The sequence below is a fragment of the Ochlerotatus camptorhynchus genome, unplaced genomic scaffold, assembly GCF_037179485.1.
Source record: "Ochlerotatus camptorhynchus isolate MF236.1 unplaced genomic scaffold, CSIRO-AGI_Acam_v1.1 ptg000071l, whole genome shotgun sequence".
In the NCBI taxonomy this organism is placed as follows: domain Eukaryota; kingdom Metazoa; phylum Arthropoda; class Insecta; order Diptera; family Culicidae; genus Ochlerotatus; species Ochlerotatus camptorhynchus.
This window is the reverse complement of record NW_027040561.1, coordinates 1,464,771-1,485,269: the sequence shown is the minus strand read 5'-3', so window position 1 is coordinate 1,485,269 and position 20,499 is coordinate 1,464,771. Positions and strand designations below refer to the sequence as shown.

Sequence of the window (20,499 nt, the reverse complement as noted above, 5' to 3'; positions counted from 1 at the left end):
TGAGATTTGATCAAATTGATCGCAGTTCTATTTGTCTAATGCCCCAAGCTAGGTGAAGGATATAGGATGACACACACACATTAGATATTTGAAAAAAAAAAACTTTTATGGCAAATGGGGTGGGTCTAAATGCCCCTAATTTGGGCCCATACATAAATTCAGCAATCGACTAAATTTTCAATAGCGACCAAAAATATCCATTAGTACCGCCTTAATGACGCATTCATCTAGATAACATTGATAAATAGCAGATTTTTAGCGTCGGGCCCAATCTTAGATCCATATGCCAACATTAGAGCCATTTTCCCTATTACTACAAATAGCAATTGGAAACATCTCAATCTGCACTCGAAATGTGGACAATTTTCTCCACCTCCCATTCTCCAACAATACTAAATATATTCAACATTCCTTAAGGGGGTATTCCCAATCTTTTGCCTTTTTTCGGCCTGTTTTTGAATTAATTTTTTTTCAAGGAAAATGAATAGTAATGCGCCTAACTCTTTGGGATTCTTGTTTATTGAACATTAAAGTTTACAAATAATTTTTTTTCGACATAAAAAAAGACATTATTGACGTCACAAAATGGCGACAAACAGACCCCTGTTCGCCGCAAACGCCTGGACGGGCGAAGACTTTTCTCTGGAACGGCTTCATCTGAAACAGATTTCGTGATGAAATAATAATCTGCATAAGATTCTCTGGAGCTTCTCCCGTTGGCAGCAAAAAATCTTGCAAATTAACAAAATGGCGGCCATATGAAAAAACAGGCGATTTTTAGCCCGCTTTTTTGCAACTTTAAGGTGCTTCAAAAAATAATAAATGTTAATATTTTTGGCTGAAAGTGGGAGAAGCTCCAAAGAATTTAATAAGGAACAAAATGCGCAAAGATTCAAGTCAATATCTCTTATAGTTTCTGAGAAAAATCTTCGCCCGATAAAAAAAATGTGGTTTCGAGAAAAACGCGTTTAAAGTTTTGACTTTAGTTAAAACCATTTGGGGGTTCTTACCATTAGTCAGCTATGCCTGGACACCAAATTCGCTGATCGGAAAACGGCTTGGGGGGATGAAAGTATATAGTCTAAAGTACAAAAAAACGTAAAAAAAAAATTTGATTTTTTGAAAAAAAAGATCGGGAATACCCCCTTAATACTGAAACAATAAATACACAGAAAGTAGCAAAGACCATCATAATTGAGCTACATAAAACAATCTAAAATATTCCCAATTGTTTCAGAAAAATCAGGCAACCACAACCCCATCCCCCTCAGCTTGCGATGCTCTAAATTAATGATCCCATTTGTTTGCATTCCCATCGCAAGGGAAAAGGTGGATGGAAGCACAAGAAAAATATTAAATTTATCCACCGAAAGCAGAATGATCAACCAACCGTCGCCCACCCCGGCTCAAGTTCGTTAACCATGTTACCTCAACTCGACACAGAGGCTATCAATTATTCATCTCGCAGAAAATTCAAAAAAATCCATCACCACCCAAACCGGAACAAAGTTGCACGCTAGCAGAAGCCCGTTGGGGCCGAATCCAAGCGTAACCCCAAAACAAAACAAAAACCCCGAACCTGCCCCTTCCTGGCAAAAGAAAGAAGCCAGCATCTTCAAAGCTCGCATTTTCCCGCTACAACTGAGTTACACTTCTTTTTGCGCCACTTTTGCGTGACCTTGTGATTGCCTGGCAATTGCTGACGGTTCCCACCCGCCTTTCGATAAAGAAAATTAAACCAAACCACAAAAACGCTTAGGTACCTTCTAACCGCTGCTAGGGTGATGCAAACAGTCATCGTCTCCATCGTTCGGCGAAGAAAGGCACTCTTTCACTCATGTGGCAAAGAACGATGGCACAAGAAATATGTGCCAAGCAAGACGGTTAAGGCAGAATGCTGTAAAAAGTTGTATTAATTGCATTAATTATGCGCTTGACAGCGCTCGGTGTTGCTGTTGTTGGATTTGCGGTAAAGGGTGTGTGTTTGGGAGCGTGTTGCTCGGAAGTTGCGTCGTTATTAGGAACTCATGAACGATTAGCATTTCCGTCAACAAACGGTTGTTGTTTTTCTTCCATCAAAAATAAGAGTTTCGTCAGCAAAATTCAAGAGGGAATGATTCTTCCGGGAAGTCGGGGACAATTCATCTGGAAGTTCTAAGCATATTCATTCAAAAAACACAGAGAGAAGTCCAGAGTCGATTCCTCTAAAGAAATTCGTGAGGACGTACTTGTCACCTACTCAATGGTGTCTGGTAGCAAACCGTTCGAAGACTAGTATCAAGTATTTCAAAGTCAAGTTCCGATCACCTCCAGGGCAAGTACAGAGCACTTCGGTCCATGTCCGAAAGATCCTGAGACCCTCTGTAACGATCTTCTGGGCTTCAAGGAATTTCCGGGTTGAAAGTGTGCCTTGTGCTACAAAAGATATATGCATGCAAAATGGTACTGGCTTCGAATGCTCTCTATTAACATCCTCGGAAGAACACTAAGTTGAGAGTAGACTAAATGCTCGACGAAACATCCAAGTTGAAAAAAGACCCCCATCATCTGGCACCGTTAGCCATTCCACGGCACCCATCTGACGTAGATAACTTTAATCGATCGATCGTAATCTATGCTCTCTGAGCAAACCCATCACGAAAAAGCACTTTGCTGAATAGCCTCCACTCAAGAGTAAAGCCACCACACCGCATAAACAACGGCAACGACCAGAAAAGCCCCACTGACTTCTACACTCTCATTTAGCCACAATCACGTTCCTGCGCGTCGTCGCCATCGTCGTCGGTCTACCGAATGCAATAAAAAGGGTTGACGTATGCATCACCATCATCATCAACATCATTGTCATCATCATCACCAGAGCGTCACCGTCAATCTGTCTGCTGCTGGGGAATGGATGCAAGGGGAACAGAGAAAAGCATTTAAGCCAAGCCAACCATCTGGCTCAGCTGGTTCTACACCCACGACTGACAACAACCCTGGCTAGAGGTGTACAAATAACACTTACGTCAGTTTGTGACCGAGCAAATAGGCATATCTAGGGGACAGAAAAAAAATTGCCACAACAACAACGTTGACAGCCACGAAAAGCAAATGAGTGCATACGGTGATGATGACATTGGGATTTGTAGCTTTGCATACCGTAGAGAGAGAAAAGCCACCTTCCGTTCCGTGATATTTGTTATACAATATAAGTGGGGATCCAGTTGCTGAAATGGACAATTAAATGCTTGCGCTCCATTGTGTCCCGCAAGTTTCCACCGGAGCTAAGCGCTTACGTAGATTTTTGGTGATTATTTAACGAGATAAATTGAATGCACGACAAACGGAAGCCGGATATACCTTCATATTGTTTAGGTCATGTCCCACGCTAATGCTCTAGCATATGATATGAAAAGGTTGTGCATACATGTCGAACAATCAAATTAACTATCATTACATTGCCATTGGGTAATGTTTGCTGATGAAGTGAATGTATTTGGAATATATGTGTAAGTAGTAGGGGAAGTTTACCAGTTATTTGATGTACTGCTTAAATTTTGCTCCAGTTTTTACATGTATCAGCAAGGGGCAATCAACTCTGCACACTGTGCCGAAACAAATCGTAGCACATTGATCGGCACGTTAGGGCACTCGATGATATGCAGGGTGCCTTCCATTCATTTTGACTAAAAAAATGTTTAAGGAAATTATGATGATGATATTTTGTATGTGTAAGGAGCAAGAAAAGAATTTAAAGTGTGTGTTTGACACATAAAACCTGCAAATTTAGCTTTGACAGAGCCACAATGAGCGATTTTCTGATCGCTTCTTCGCGAAGGGTGGTATAATTTTTTTTTTTTCTTTGTTATAGAGATTTTTAGCCATAGGCTAGTTTATCTCTTTGGGTGAGATAAATGACAAAATCGCTTATTGTGACTCTCATGCAGCAAAATGGCAGGTATTATGTGCCAAACACAAACTTCACAATCTTTTCTTGTTGCTTGCTTAAACAAAATATTATTAAAATATCTTAATATTCCATAATTTCATAAAACATTTTTTTAGCCAAAATGAATGGAATGCACCCTCATGATAAGTATGAGATAGAATATAACATGAAATGGCATCACTGCTTTGAGTTTACATTTTGACAAACGTTGCTAACGTGGTAAACAAGGTGCTTATATATAGGTGTTCTAATGTGTCAAACTCAAGATTCAGCCATGTTTGATTTAGCACTTGAAGTCGAATGAACTAGGAGTAGCTGGAAATGTCTTTAATTGTGAAATGCAGAAAGCATTCTGGAGTAAAAGTAAGTACTTTTGAAGATTGATTTCAAATAATCCCAACTAACTTAAGTGTGAATATCATTCTAGGTAAAAACACGGACAGTAATATCGCCTATCAAACAAGCTCCTCAATCAAACTATCAAAACCGTAAGTGCGTGAGAAGCCACAGCAGGAACTAATGTCGTGCATTATGTTGACCGAGCGATGTTCTGGATGCATAACGATCAGGTCAGATCCCAGACGGTAGCCGGTAACCGACAGTAACAATCTTTAATTGATGGAGTTTAGCCGAATTGAAGTGATTGCTTGAAATATGTGTCTGGTTCGAAAGTAGCGGAGTAATATTTGATGGTTTTAATTTTAGGATTAGCACTGGATTCAATCGAAATTCGTGATCCAGCACAACTACACACAATGCACTCTTCACGAGGTTCAATTACTTAACGGAGGTTCCAATTAGGGAAAATGAGTGATTAGCATAAGATTGCTCGAATATTTTACGTGCAGTATTGTTGGTGTTTCCAGTGTAATAATATACCAATATAATATATTCAGATAGTCGTTGCCCATGCAGCGGAAGTGGAATCAATCAAAAGTGTTTTGAAAAGTTTGGATCACGGAGTAAATTAAGGATCTGTTTGGTAAAAGGAAACAAACATGAGATCTTCAATTATCGGCAATTCTGTTTAAAAAATGAATCACACTATGTTTTTGTCGTAATCAGTTTGGTGATGTCAACTCTACATAAAATTTTAAAACGGTTGAAATGAAGAATTTGTATTAAACTTATAGTTGTACAGTTGAATTAGATTTTACTGTCAAAATAGATTTACCAATGATTGGCTTATTTAGAGCTTAATTTCATGTACTTTTTAACCAGATGCCTTTAGTTTTCGGTCCACTTTCGTTGAAGAGGTTGGCGATACGAATGTTGGCTGGATCGTGTTGGCCTCGACTCTACTCCAACATCTAAATGGCTCTTCTTAACAACCATTTCTGCAGCAACTTTGGATTTGCGCTTCCGATTGGATTTATCAAGGTCATGATCACTGACTGTGGGTAATAATCCTTGTACTTTCAGATTGGAAAAACGCATCCTTGCAATTGTTCTTGCCGAAATCATTCCGGAACGCAACAGAGTATCTGGTGCTCGGCAGCTGGGCACAGCTAAAATTAAATCACGTTGAACTTTTCAAGCACTTTTTTCATAAGATTATTTTCCTACCTTTCGCAACTAGACACCTAACCATTTTTGCACCTATTACATCATGCCGGATTCGGTACTTTGAGTCATAGCTGGTAGGGTCAAAATGCTCTGAACAAATCCCTTGATTATTTTGTGGTTTCCACTCCTTCCCGTGACCGCAAAAACGTATCCAAGCCTCCTTTTGCTCAAAACTTTTTGGAAAGTTATGGTACACGATATTCTGATCGTGTTTAGTAAGTGAAACTTTTAGCGAATTCGTTTATTATTCAGTTCCAACCTGGATCGGGTATCAAGATTGGGCCTGCTTGTTTTCTGACAAACGTCAGTTCGATCGATTGTTTTTAAAACCCAGCTCAGGTTGAGGTTCGCACTGACAAAAAGTTTGTTTGTGCAGGCTTTAAGGTGCTTCGCTGTGAGATCCTCATTCTAAAAATCACTTCGAAACTTTAAGTGCAAAAATATCAGCATCCAGGACACGTACCAAAATGAAACTGTTACTCCACGTTTGCTGCACTGCAGCATACATAAAGTAGCAATTTCAGGTGAAATGAGACACTAATTTCTGAGAATTGTGTAATTGAAAAATCGAAGTGGTAGTGCATGTATAGCCTTTGTGGCGGCCATTTGTGGACTCTAGAAGGAATCACCTTAACTGCACAAAAATACGCCATTTCAATATATTAAAATTAATCTTTGGTGTGATCTGCCTTGGTAAATGCAAAAACCGTGAAACGAATCAATGTTTACAAACAAACTCATTGACTGTCACTCCTCTTCCCCGCGCTCTCCTCGCCCACAAACTGTCGTAGCTGCATCACCTGTATGTATACACCTTGGTGGTAAACGTTTGTTTACTTCAAAGTAAAAGGGAAGTTTTTATAGATTATTTTTTTTTCAGCGAGAGTATCCTCAATCATAATAAAAAGGTTGCACAATCGAAAGGATTCATGTTTTGGGTCAGAATAGGTCTGCTTACGTTTAAACTCCAGATGGCAAATGGATACGGACAGAAAACAAATTGTATAAACAAGAATAATTGCAGAATCCAGTTCCAATTGCAGCATTGATGAACGGTGTCAACAACAACCCGGTACAGAAAGATCCCGCCATTCTGCAGATGCAACTGTAACCGCAGCAGTTTCTCCCGCAGAACCACTCCATTCTATGGACTGAACGATCTCGGAGATTCGATAGACTGTGGAGGTTGGTGGCATCAGTAGATCTTGTAAAGGGTGATACGGTCAAAATTTGGTCAAGGGAAAACGCGTGTAAATCGGTGAAATCGTTTATTTAAAAAATCAAATTAAATTTCTTTTTCAAGTTCAATTAGTATAAAATTCAGGAAAAATATTCAGTTAGGCTTCCGCTTTTCCAAATCCGAATTGCCGGGCCTTACGCTTGACCCCTGCCATCAGATTTTGTACAGCCAGTTTGCCTTGAACTGCTGCTCGCCCTTAGCAGTTTTTTTGGTCTTCTTTAGGTTCCGCTTGACAATAGCCCAGTATTTCTCAATTGGGCGGAGCTCTGGCGTGTTGGGAGGGTTCTTGTCCTTGGGAACCACCTGCACGTTGTTGGCGGCATACCACTCCATGGCCTTTTTACCGTAATGGCAAGATGCCAAATCCGGCCAAAACAGTACGGAACAACCGTGTTTCTTCAGGAAAGGCAGCAGACGTTTATTCAAACACTCTTTCACGTAAATTTCTTGGTTGACAGTCCCGGAAGCTATGAAAATGCTGCTTTTCAAGCCACAGGTACAGATGGCTTGCCAAACCAGATATTTCTTTGCGAACTTTGACAGTTTCATGTGCTTGAAAACATCTGCTACCTTTCCCCTTCCTTTTGCCGTATAAAACTCCTGTCCCGGAAGCTGCTTGTAGTCGGCTTTGACGTAGGTTTCGTCGTCCATTACCACGCAGTCAAACTTCGTCAGCATCGTCGTGTACAGCCTCCGGGATCGCGCTTTGGCCGTCGTATTTTGTTTATCATCGCGATTTGGAGTCCGGCTCGTTTTTTGGCTCGATGCACGGTTGTAGACGATACACCCAGCTTATTTGCGGCATCTCGGAGAGAGAGGTTAGGGTTTCGCTTGAAACTACCAGCAACTCTCTTTGTCGTCTCTGCGGCTTCCGGTTTTCGATTTCCCCCCGATCCAGACTTCCTGGCTGTCGACAAACGTTCCCCAAACACTTTAATTACATTTGTAACGGTTGATTTGGCAACTTTTAGCGATTTTGCCAACTTTGCGTGCGAGTAGCTCGGATTTTCGCGATGCGCGAGCAAAATTTTGATACGCTGCTCTTCTTGCTTGGACGGCATTTTGACAACTGAAGAGTGAATTCCAAAATCAAAATAGGAGCAACATTCTACACACACACACCTTCAAAATGAGGGGTGTTCAGGTTTTTTAAATGCAAAATTGAAAGAAATACGTCAAGTTGATATTGACCAAATTTTGACCGTATCACCCTTTATTAGCAACATTAAGAAGGATGCTGCTAACAGAATTGTGAAGGTAACCACACCGGAGGTAACGGACCCCTCGATGGAACCAATCTGAATCGTGGTATTTATAAACGCGATCGGAACGGTCACCAGGGGATAAGTACCCGAGCAAAGTCCAGCATCAAAATGACAGCAAATTGAAATCAAGTTTTGATTTCAACATCAAACTGAAATCATAATTTGATTTCAGTTTACACATTGACAAATTTGATACCAAATTTTGTTTTCATTTTGCTGTACATTTGCTCTTTAAAAATATGTTGTTACGGGTTTGTTTTCATTGCCTTAGCATAACATCAAATTGAATACTTTTTTTTGTTATCAGCAGGAAAAATGGATAGCAAATTTGGTTTTCAGTTTGCTCTCACTGATAGCAAAAATAGTTTTCAATGTGATGTCACAGGAAGATATGTTTGCTCTCAATTTTGATATTTTAACCGTTAAAACGACCAAAACGACAACAACCTGAGTAATCATTATCAGCGAAATCACAACATCAAATTTAGATTTCAATTTGATCTCAGACTTTGCTCGGGTACGCAATTCCAGGAAAAGCAAGCAAGCGTGAAAGTTATGAAGGCACAACAAGCAAATACAAAGAGAAGGTAGTAATCAAACGTTGGTAACCGGTATCTAGATCTTGGACCACCATTTGCATGCTGCTGGAAATTATTTGATGGACGATGAGGATAAACGGATTAAAAAACGTTGAGAGCCAAAGACTCTCCCACCAAAACATGTTTAGCAAACTTAGATGAATTCAGTACCCAAAAGTTAAGGCTAACACTAGAAGGCAACTGAAGGTCTATTGCTGCTTTTACTATCGCCAGTGGGAATTTTAGGTCGAATCCTTCTTGATTTCTAGTTTGTAGAATTGTCCGAGTACCATGATGATAATGTAGAGGTACATTTTCCACTTGCCGGGTGGGTCATAAGTACAGGTTTCGGCAAAAGTCTACCAGAATGAGACACGGTAAAGAAATTTCTTGTCCTGGATGGACAGCTTCTGCCATCACTCACCCTTCTCCTTCTCGTGGAGGAGTTGAACTTAATGCTTGGCAACGGTCAGCGTATACTGGCTAATAGTTCCAGCAGTGGCCGACGATCTCGCTCTTACCAATCCTATCACTCGTTTGGCATCGTTAAAGCAAGAGGAATGAATGTTGTACAAAGAAAAACTCAAATTCTTGTTATTTGATGCACGTTTTACTTTTAAACAGGACAGACACAGTGATTACCCTCGTTTACTATGCAATATACACAGATATAGCTCGTTTAACCATCCATGAGAACTTGGCAATGTAAACAAACAATCTCAAAAGTCATAACTGCAGCGTTGCCAAACTCATGGGATACTGAGATTGACAGCTTGATTGCCACACTGCGGCACACTCGGCCCAACGCTTGCCTCAGCTTTCGGCACAGATAAAGTTCTCGGTACAGATTGAAGTGTGCAGAGTTGAATACCCCTTGTGTATCAGTCAACCTATGTGATTTAAACTGGCTCACTTACCCTATGTTAACATTGAACCAATAGGCTATGTTTATTAGGCTGGGACACGGATATATGAAAAAAAATGAATTCTCGTTCCAGTATGATTTCCGAGCGCCTTATCGGTCCTAGAATAACAGTGTAAAATTTCAGGTTGGTCGGTGGAGCTATATTTTAACGCCAGCGGTTTTAGGATTTTCTATGGGAAAACTTAATTTTTCAAATAAAAATCTGGTGAGGTCACCCATTGTCCTCTAAAAATAAATCAACCCAACTACTCCCTAGGAACTTTTACAAGGAAACTTTTCTTCCTACGTTGCAAAACGATCCGACGCTTTTGGAAAAAGTTATTCAGCCATTACTGATTTCTAACCAAACGAACTGCTCATTATTCTTTTTTTTTTCTAGCAGCACTGCCAGCTGCCGCCTGCTACTGGCTACTGTTTGCGCGTGGCAGTCACGTTGTGAGGGGGTTCACTCAGGATGGAGGAAAGCCGATATCATGCGCAAAGAATCTTCGATTTTGATGAAACTTTACACAGGTTTCCGGTATAGTACAACAATTATGTTTCACGGGGGTCATTTGGAAACAAGCGTGATTTTTCACAAGGGTATATTTACTTTGGCGCACAATTTATTCAAAACTTATCAGTCGATGTGCTGCTGCTCAGACTTCAATATTTCATCGGCTTCATTTTTCAGTGGTACACTGAAGCAAAGCTTTGATCCTGATGTACCTTTGGTAGTACACTGGGATGGAAAGATTCTGCCTGACATCAACGGAAAGTGCGTTGATCGACTTCCCATTCTTGTTGCTGGAGCAGGGGTGTCTAAACTTCTTTCGGTACCTTCCCTATCAAGTGGAACGGCGGATGCTGAATCAGCTGCAATAATGGAGACAATCAACGAGTGGGGTCTGCAGCAGACGGAAATCCCATGAAGGATTGAGATCCTCACATACAGAGGCCACTTCAAACGGTCCTAAGCGAAAGTTGGTGTTAACCGTCGTTATAACGAAGCACAACAACTCCACTCACATTTATCATCACTGGAGGAACTTTCAGATTTCCTCCACCGATCCTGACAGGTGAGTGCGGAGACTGTTTTCCCAGACAGTCCAACCTGGAGTAAAGTCAGCTACAACAAAAAACGACACCAAAATGTAAAGAATCTAGCGAACCAAAATTAACATTACGGGGAAAGCTTTAACTTTACGGAACAACATTTATTTCACGGATAAATTACGGAAATCATTGCATGATTTAATTGTGATCCTAACTTAGGTTTATTCGTAGTACTTGTTCCTTTCCCATTCGTTAGTTTGATTGTTCGTTGTTAGTTTGTGAGAGAGGATGAGTATGTAGGTTTAAATACCTAAGGCCGATGACATTTTGACGCGGAGAGCAAAGTGATACGTCACGCCTGAAAAGGAATATTTGTCATTGATGTTATGTATTGATATTATCTTCCAGCAGATGGTCCGGACAGCAATTTCACCATATATTTGAAAAAAATTCTACATTTGCCAGCAACACTGACTGGGTGTATCCTATGGCTTACCTTCCCTACTAACCTAATTCCTAAATTCCCGAGACATTTATGAGGGGTCGTAGAGTTCCCTGCATCTCACTTAAGTAAATGTTGGACTAACATACCTTCCCGCATAAATGCAAACCATTACTTGACCTTAACAAAAATGGTACAAAATTGTTCATAATCCCTGCTAAACTTTAACTGAAATGGCTATGGAACTTTACATCACCGACAAACCGACATGACACATAATTCTGACTTTTGCCCGAAAATCGTAAACGGCCGATTTAAATGTGCAGTGATCCAAATTGATTGATCTAGATAAAACTAATTTGTCCAGAATAGATCAGACATAAACCAATTCATAACTTTTGCATGCGGGTTCATGGCTTAGCTAAATATTTCCCGCGAACACGGAGCCAGATGTCAGTAGTTTGCTTTGGTCAGAAATTTTATTGATTTAGCTATGGTCATTCATGTCGGTTTGTCGGTGCTTCTAGCATGAGTAAATTTTTTGTCGATATTTCTCAAATTCGAAAAGATTTATGAGGCTCGGAAAATTTTACTCAGTCTACGTTTTCTAGAGTGGAAGAAATTTAAACTTAAATTTTAGTCGATCTTATATGCCATATAGTGCGAAAATCCGTTAGTTACACACTTAGAAAAATTCATGTAAATTTAGGTGCTCTGAGACTGACATATACGAGCGTCAATTTTGACATAAATTTGGGTCATAACAGACGCAAAATTCAGTTCAATCAAACGTACTTTTCGTCGAGTAACGAACTGTTCAATCTCGGAGCCCTTAATCTTACAAGACATGTTTGTTTACGTTTCAACCTTGATGTCAAAGAAGGATTCCGTCACGTGTAAAATTAGTTATTTCTAAGTGTGTACTTAGTACTGGTCCTTTTGCACGCCAACAGTGGGGGAACGAGCACATCTTAGTGAGGGATTCAACTTTTTTGTATGTATTTAACCGCTATTGATTTTTCTTCCGATCTGAATTATGGTTCTAAAGATATGAACAAAAATGTGAATTCCAGATTCCACTGGGGAATTCACAAAAGATTGATATATCAAAAACTCATCATGCGACACCTCAAATCACATTAGAATTTTACTATAAGCTCAATGGTGGACATATTCAGACCCAATGATCACAATGACCTCTTTCAGATGTACCGGGTACTCCCGAGAAGTAGACAGATTCTAACATGCACCGAAATGCATCGTGCTATACCTCACATGGAACTCAACATAATGATTAGTGCAAGCATTTATATTGATTTTCCATAAGCCCTCGTTGAAATTTATTTATGGAAGAGAAAAAGTGCGTATTCATGATCAAAAAAGATAAATTTTGAAATGTAAACAAAATTTCTCAATCACTTTTCTCGACTATAGCTGAGCTGATTTGAGTGGAATCACTTTTATTTTGTTTGTTTGGATTTCCCATAGGACACGAATGAATTTTAACGGCGCCGGTGGTGTAGTGGTAAGCGTGATTACCTCTCACCCCAACAGGCCTGGGTTCAATCCCAGTCGGCGCCGCCGGGATGTTCTGAGGCATAACATCTCTGATCACGCCTTCCTTCGGATGGGAAGTAAAGCCGTTGGTCCCCGGTTCATGAGTTGATGGGTCGATAGGTAGGGTCCAGGTGTGGGAGCTGCCTTCCTGGCACGTCGGTAGCATTGGTGCTCAGCACGGAAAACAAGATCGACGGAAAAAACAAACCAAAGGAAAAAAAAAAACGAATGAATTTTATCCCGATCGCACATTGGGTTGCGGAGATATGACCAAAAAAGTTAAATTTTGAAATAATTTAGTAAAACTCATTCACTTTTCTCGACGATGGCTGAACCGATTTGAGTGAAGCCACTTCCATTTTGTTTAAACTGTTTTCCCAGATGACGCTATTGAATTTCATCCTGATCGCACATTTGGTTCCGCACATTTGAGTTTTTCAGTGACAGTGACTATAGACAGTCAAGTTATAGACCGGCCAATGTGAGTTGACGTATCCAAACAAACCGTCAAATCGTATGGAAAATGTTCGTTTTGGATACAACATGGCAGCACATTGACAGGTCTATAACTATGACCGTCTATAATAATGACAGCTCGTTCGTGTGGTGGATTTGAAAACGCGCGAATTTCTAATGCGTGTTGCAAAATGCATCGCACGTCTAATTTGATTAAAGGTGTAAAACAGTTTACAGATTACAAAAGTCTGTAAATATCTGTTAAAAACCTAAAAAGTTTGTAAATGTCTGTAACGAAAAAATGTCTGTGAAAAAAAAAAGTCTGTAAATTCACAGATAGTATGTACTAGATACCCCCTAACAAGTGACCAACAAAAGACCATAAGGGCCTCCCTTAGCTCAGTCGGTAAAGGCGCAGCTACAAAGCAAGACCATGCTGGAGGTGGCTGGGTTCAATTCCCGGTCCGGTCTAGGAATTTTTCGGGTTGGAAAATTTCTCGACTTCCCTGGGCATAGAAGTATGATTGGACTTCCCAACAAACAATTCACAGTCACAAATAAGCATACACATTGAATAAATGCTGTATAACAGTGTACAATGCTGAATAAAACAAGATGTCGAATTATGTGCTGAAAAAAGCTCATTGAGAACCATAGATGCACATTTATTCAACTGTTTGCTGTGATCTGATTAATTTACTTATTAAAAGCTGTAAAAGCGTTAAATGTCTTCCCAATTCAACGCCAGAAGTTTGATCTAATAACAAACTGAATAAGTGTAATTTGTACATACATTGACACTTTAATTCGACTGTTTTCAATTGATTTAATAACATGCTTTATTAGACGTCTAATAAATGTTCTCCAGCTCCTTTATTAGATTTCATTGCATTACTTTACAATATTGCTGAATAAAGGTGAATACAGTCAGCATAATAGCTATTATACCACTATGCGTCCATGTTGTAATCAAATGATTTGTAAATGTTTTATAAACGACGTATTAGATTCATTATTCGACAACACTGATTCAATCTAACAACAAGGCGAAATCAGTAGAGTAGTGGTTACCGTTTCCGCTTTCCAATTAGAAGGTCGTGAGTTCAATCCCAAGCTTAACCCTTTTTTTATTTGTTTTCTACATCTAATTAATTTAAATAGTAATCATCGATCGCATGACTCACGATAATGAATGCATTTATCTAGTTAAAAAAATAACCTTCATTGGGATTGGAGTGGTGAAGAGGTAACATTGGTCTCATGTTAAACAACGATGAATGAATTAATCATTCCCACAGGGCCTTGAAGGAGCTAGAGTTGCGATCGGGAGTGCTGATAGGTATTTACTTTCATGCAAGCTTTTATTGATTATTAAGTTGCCCATATGATGAATTCTAGGATAGCTCAGATGACAATGCAAGCGGCTGGTGATCGAAAGGTACATGGTTCGAATCCCATACAACGACATGTATAAGTATTTATAAATTTTCTAATATCTGTGTGGTGCGAGCAACGTCAGAAATAATGGATACAATTACACATAAGAAACACACCCCTTCCCTGTCTGTCCCCGTCCCATCTTATTTTCTGGTTAATTTTCCCACAGTTGAATAATCGTTTAATAAATGTATAATAATGTCTAATTAAACGTTACTTCACATGAGAATCAAGCGTATACAGAGCATCACTGTTTAAAAAGGAAGCACAGTGATGTCTAATAAACGCTGAATAATCAAAAATGTTATCGTATGAACTCTGTTACAACTCATATAAGTCGAATAAAAGCTTCTCGACATACCTTATACAACACCAAAGTAGTTCAATGTTGTGGTTGAATAAATTCTCCAGATTTGTGTTAACAAAGCCGGAACAGAAGTTGTTATTAAAAATAGTACAAGTACTATTAAGCATGCAGTTGAATAAAATGGCTAAGAAGTCGTTTCTTCAATAGACGATTGTTTGTTGGGAAGCTCATGGTTCCACTGTTTGCTGTGATCTGATTAATTTACTTATTGAAAGTTGTAAAAGTTTTAAATGTCTTCCCAATTCAACGCCAGAAGTTCGATCTAATAACAAACTGAATAAGTGTAATTTGTACATACATTGACACTTTAATTCGACTGTTTTCAATTGATTTAATAACATGCTTTTAGAGTCTAATAAATGTTCTCCAGCTCCTTTATTAGATTTCATTGCATCACTTTACAATATTGCTGAATAAAGGTGAATACAGTCAGCATAATAGCTCTTATACCACTATGCGTCCATGTTGTAATCACATGATTTGTAAATGCTTTATAAACAACGTATTAGATTCATTATTCGACAACACTGATTCAGTCTTACAACAAGGTGAAATCAGTAGAGTAGTGGTTACCGTTTCCGCTTTCCAATTAGAAGGTCATGAGTTCAATCCCAAGCTCAACCCTTTTTTTTATTTGTGTAGAACATAATTAATTTAAATAGTAATCATCGATCACATGACTCACGACAATGAATGCATTGACCTAGTTTAAAATATAACCGAGCATCCTTTCTTTCGACTTGGAGATGGGAAGAGGCAACATTGGTCTCATTTAAAACAACGATGAATGAATTAATCATTCCCACAGGGCCTTGAAGGAGCTGGAGTTGCGATCGGGAGTGCCGATAGGTATTTATTTTCATGCAAGCTTTAATAGATCATTGAGTTGCCCATATGATGAATTCTAGGATAGCTCAGATGACAAGGCAAGCGGCTGGTGATCGGAGGAAGGTACATGGTTCGATTCCCATACAACGGCATGTTATAAGTATTAAATAAATTTTCTAATATCTGTGTGGTGCGAGCCACGTCAGAAATATTGAAATATACAATACACTTAAGAAAACACACACACCCTTCCCTGTCCTTGTCCCCCCCCCCCCTGCCTCTTATTTCGGGTTAATTTTCCCACAGTTTGAATAATCGTTTAATAAATGTATAATGATATCTAATTAAACATTACTTCACATGATAACGGCGCCGGTGGTGTAGTGGTAAGCGTGATTACCTCTCACCCCAGCAGGCCTGGGTTCAATCCCAGTCGGCGCCGCCGGGATGTTCTGAGGCATAACATCTCTGATCACGCCTTCCTTCGGATGGGAAGTAAAGCCGTTGGTCCCCGGTTCATGAGTTGATGGGTCGATAGGTAGGGTCCAGGTGTGGGAGCTGCCTTCCTGTGGCACGTCGGTAGCATTGGTGCTCAGCACGGAAAACAAGATCGACGGAAAAAACAAACCAAAGGAAGAAGATTACTTCACATGAGAATCAAGCGTATACAGAAGAGCAATCACTGGTTTAAGGAAGCAGTGATGTCTAATAAACGCTGAATAATCAAAAATTTTATCACATAAACTCTGTTACAACTCATATAAGTCGAATAAAAGCTTCTCGACATACCTTATACAACACCAGTAGTTTAATGTGTTGTGGTTGAATAAATTCTCCAGATGTGTGTGAACAAATACTGAACAGAAGTTATTATTAAAAATAGTACAAGTACTATTAAGCATGCAGTTGAATAAAATGGCCAAGAAGTCGTTTCTTCAATAGGCGATTGTTTGTTGAGTTGCCACACAATTATACCAATGCAAAAATGGTACAGGCATCGAAAGCTCTCAATTAATAACTGTGGAAGTGCATCTAGAACACTAAGTTTGAGAGCACGCAATAAGCTAATATGCGATATGCAATAAGCTTGAAAAGCAAAGAAGAAGAAGAAGAAGAAGAAGAAGCACCCGTTTTACGGTGAATCAAAATTGCACACACATCCGACATGATATCGGGCGACCTTGGGGTAAATAGCCGAAACTTATTATGAATTCATCCTTTAGTAAATTGGCAGCATCAAAATAGGGCGCATAATCCGAATCAACTACTCAAAACTTTCTCAGAAGGGTTCTTGGGCCACTGTTTGACTTTACTGCAATATACGTAAATAGCATCAAATCTTACAGTAGATGGAATGCTTAAAAATTTTCCTATGCTTGTCGATGCACTTTTATTTTTATTCTATAAGTTCATAATTCGACGGTCCTTTAAATATCGAATTATGAAGAATTGGCCGTATTAAGATGTTAACAGTCACTTCTAGTTTAGGATAATCGTTCATTCGCTTCAGTTAAACTGCTCAGTTGTTAAATAACTCATAACAATAAAGCTCCATTTGATGCCCACCTAAATTTTAACGGCCAACTGTTTTGTTTCACATTTCAAAACAATCAATGTTTTCATGGTAAATGATTAGCAAAACATCGCCTCCACAACCAACTCTTTCATTCCACGACCACCATTTGTCGAAATTTTCGGAAAACAACCAAAACAAAACGTCGCGCCACTCAATTAATTGCCGTTTAAATACGTCGATCAAGACGTCGTCATTGCCGCCAACGGTCCGCGGCGGCGGTGGTGACAAAAAAGGCAAAGAACACTATCATCATCATCATCATCCCCATGAGCACCACCCGACGACAGCAAATCGTCTTGCCCAAGAGCACTGCGATTTGCTGGTTTCAAACTTCACAATTATATTCCATCTCTCTATTACCCGATGAATGAAAGAGAGCAGAACAAAACTGACGCCGACGCACCCGTATGCTTACAGTGTGCGCAAACGACTAGCAGTGGGAGCATATTACCATTTTCCAGACGACGATCGCGACTGAAGCCAGTTGGACAAGTGAAATCCAACTTTGACGACTCGAGACATGATATTACAAATTTGGTTCCATCCGACAATTAAAACTTTGATGAATTGCGAGCGTTAAAAAAGAAATTATTGTTTCGAAAATCCTGCATTCGTTTTAATTCTGCCACCAACCAACAGTGCTTGCGCCGGGCAATCAAACAATGAAATACGAGTTTACGATCGACCGTAAATTAAATAGTTTACCCATATCCGACGAGGAACGCAAATCCACACATCATCAGTCAGACACTTTCGCGCGTTCCTATACTTGGAAGCGGTTCGAAGGTGGGACGCACAAATATGGTCTCGCCGGAGGTTGAGTGTGGGTGATCATAATCCGCAAATTGGCAACCTGGCACCGGCAATAATACCTGTAGTGCGGTGGCCGATTCGGTGGAGGCCGCGCAGTTTGTGTTTGTTCCCCCCCGAAAAACCACTTGGATCGCGGTCGCACGGTCGATTATCTGAGCAGCAGCCAGTGAGGTCACCTCTAAATACTACTTGCTTGCCGTTGGTTAACAACTCACCTCTAATACCTGCCTCTTACCTACCCACCGACCTACCGCGGGCCAGTGTTATTTGGGGAGAAATCAACAATATTGAATCGGATTTAATTCGACCCGATTACCTTTGAAGTCGTCAATCCGACCGCACGTGAAAACGGCACTCTTACTGCAACACAGTGGTAATTTTTTGCCCGCGCTAATGACAGCGCTAATCCGTTTTGAAGTAAGTTAGTGAGCACTTCGACCTCAGTTTTCTGAACTTCTGCTGCCGTGCAATCATCTGTTGGGGTTCCCACCGAAGCTGCCAAAACGCTGTTCCCACCCCCCTATCAAACCAGCAGCAAAGCGGTTGCGTGATGAGTTGCTCTGAAAGTGAAGGCCCTCAGTCTACAGTTGGTAGCATTGCTGAATTGGTATAAATATTTAGCAATTTCCCGGCACTTGCAGGTACTTGCAGCACATCAAAAGCAGCCACACAGAGTACGAAAAATGGGAAGGAAAAACGCAACAATTTGTCCAACTATAACAGAAGCAGCAGCAGAGCGCGGTTGCAGAAGACAATTATCGTAAAGTACATTGCCATCTCATCCCATGAGAGGAATTCGTTCGTAGTGGCTTCCACCCGCGCCGTCACGCTCATCTTCTTGTTCATATCTTGCCGCGCAAATGTGTGTTATTTATGATGTTGCATTATGCACTGCACTATCGTACTTGTCATAGTTTTTGCAGCTCCCGCACTCATATAGGTGTGCATCATTCCGAAAACGACATTTTCCCATGAAAGGTCCTTTGAGGGTCATTATACAGTAAAACTTCAGCTTAACTACAATTTTGTAGGAGCTCAAGCCATGGTCATCAGCAAATCTTCTCGGTTATGTGATTTACATTTAAATCCAGCATTAAACCAAATGCGATTGAGCCGAATGAACCACTACTTTAAAAAGGTAATTTTCTAAGACAGCAAAAATTTTCCTGGATCTTGAATTTGTTTCTGCGTTCGAATTCGTCACAATTTGTTCGTTTTTCTCAAAACACTATACATGATTTCTTTGGAATTTCTTAAGGAGTTACGCCTACCTGCAAACTTTAAAAAACGATTTTTTTATTGTCCTAATCGAAAGTATATAAAGTCAAGAATATTTCCTCAAAAGATCAAGTTGATCCGATGAAAATTGTGAAAGTTATGCGACGTACAAAAATATTCACTTATAGTGGACTATTTAAACCCAACTTGAAACTTTAAACGCGATTATCTCGGAATCATATTTTCAAAACCAGTGCAAAAAATTTCTTGAAATGTATACATTCGATTCGTCCGATTCGTTTTGATTTCTGTTCAGTACTATTTTGTGCAGTCCACGATCGTTCGGATTTCGTCTATCATTTAATTTCGATTTTTTACAGCCGATCAAAGACAAATTTTAAGGATCAAAAATCGGCACTTCAACTTTGCAAGGCCGCCATTTTGTCAAAAAAATTAAAAAAAAACCGAACGATCAAGGACTAGTTTAACACATGCTTAACGATTTGGCATGGTTTTTTTTTTATTTCAGATGATTACATCACAAACCGCAGTTGGCACCGCAAAAAGCGTTTTTTAGAATATCGTCCACGGGGAGCAGCCGTGCTGGGCACCAGGACCTCGTTTTTACAGCATCGACTGATAAATGTACCATTTAATGTGTGTTCAATAAACGGCAGAAAACCGATTTTCAATATGTTGCGTCGTTTTCGAGAAAAAAAATCCAAACTTTCGTTTTTTTTTCGGTCTTGCAGGTAGGCGTAACCCCTTAAGAATTTCCTTTAGAATCATGTCCCTTTCTTGAGTTATTTTCATAAATCTTAAGAAATTCGAGGGGGACGACTCTATCTACGATGCGGGAACGATTTTGTTTTAGTGTGGTTAGCTACTAGAAATGAAAGAAGATTTTTAGTAGATTGATTGGCTAGTGCGAAATTTTTCGAGCATCTAGAATTGAGATTTAGATGTGACGCCCCCCTCGAAGAAATTTCAGATTCTCTCTGCACGCAAAAAAAACCGTTCCGATATTCGTGAACAAAAAATCACGATAAACTGAATTACTAAATCTTTCGAATTCATGACTCAGTTCCCATTAAGGTTCAAGATACAGTCAATCAATTGGGATTCTTCTTGTTTTTGAAATATTCTTCAATCATCATCATTACTATACACATACATTCACTCACAAGCCATCCGAAAATTTAAAGCAAGTATTTCATGATTTTACATCGTATATTTTCTGGGTAAAACACCATCAGTGCATTTAC

General features: G+C 39.7%; 1 protein-coding gene across 2 annotated transcripts in view; it reads right to left on the bottom strand.

The window, feature by feature from the left end:
* Positions 1–20,499, bottom strand: part of Epac (Exchange protein directly activated by cAMP) — a 541,224-nt gene that overhangs the window by 277,633 nt on the left and 243,092 nt on the right. The window lies entirely within an intron of this gene.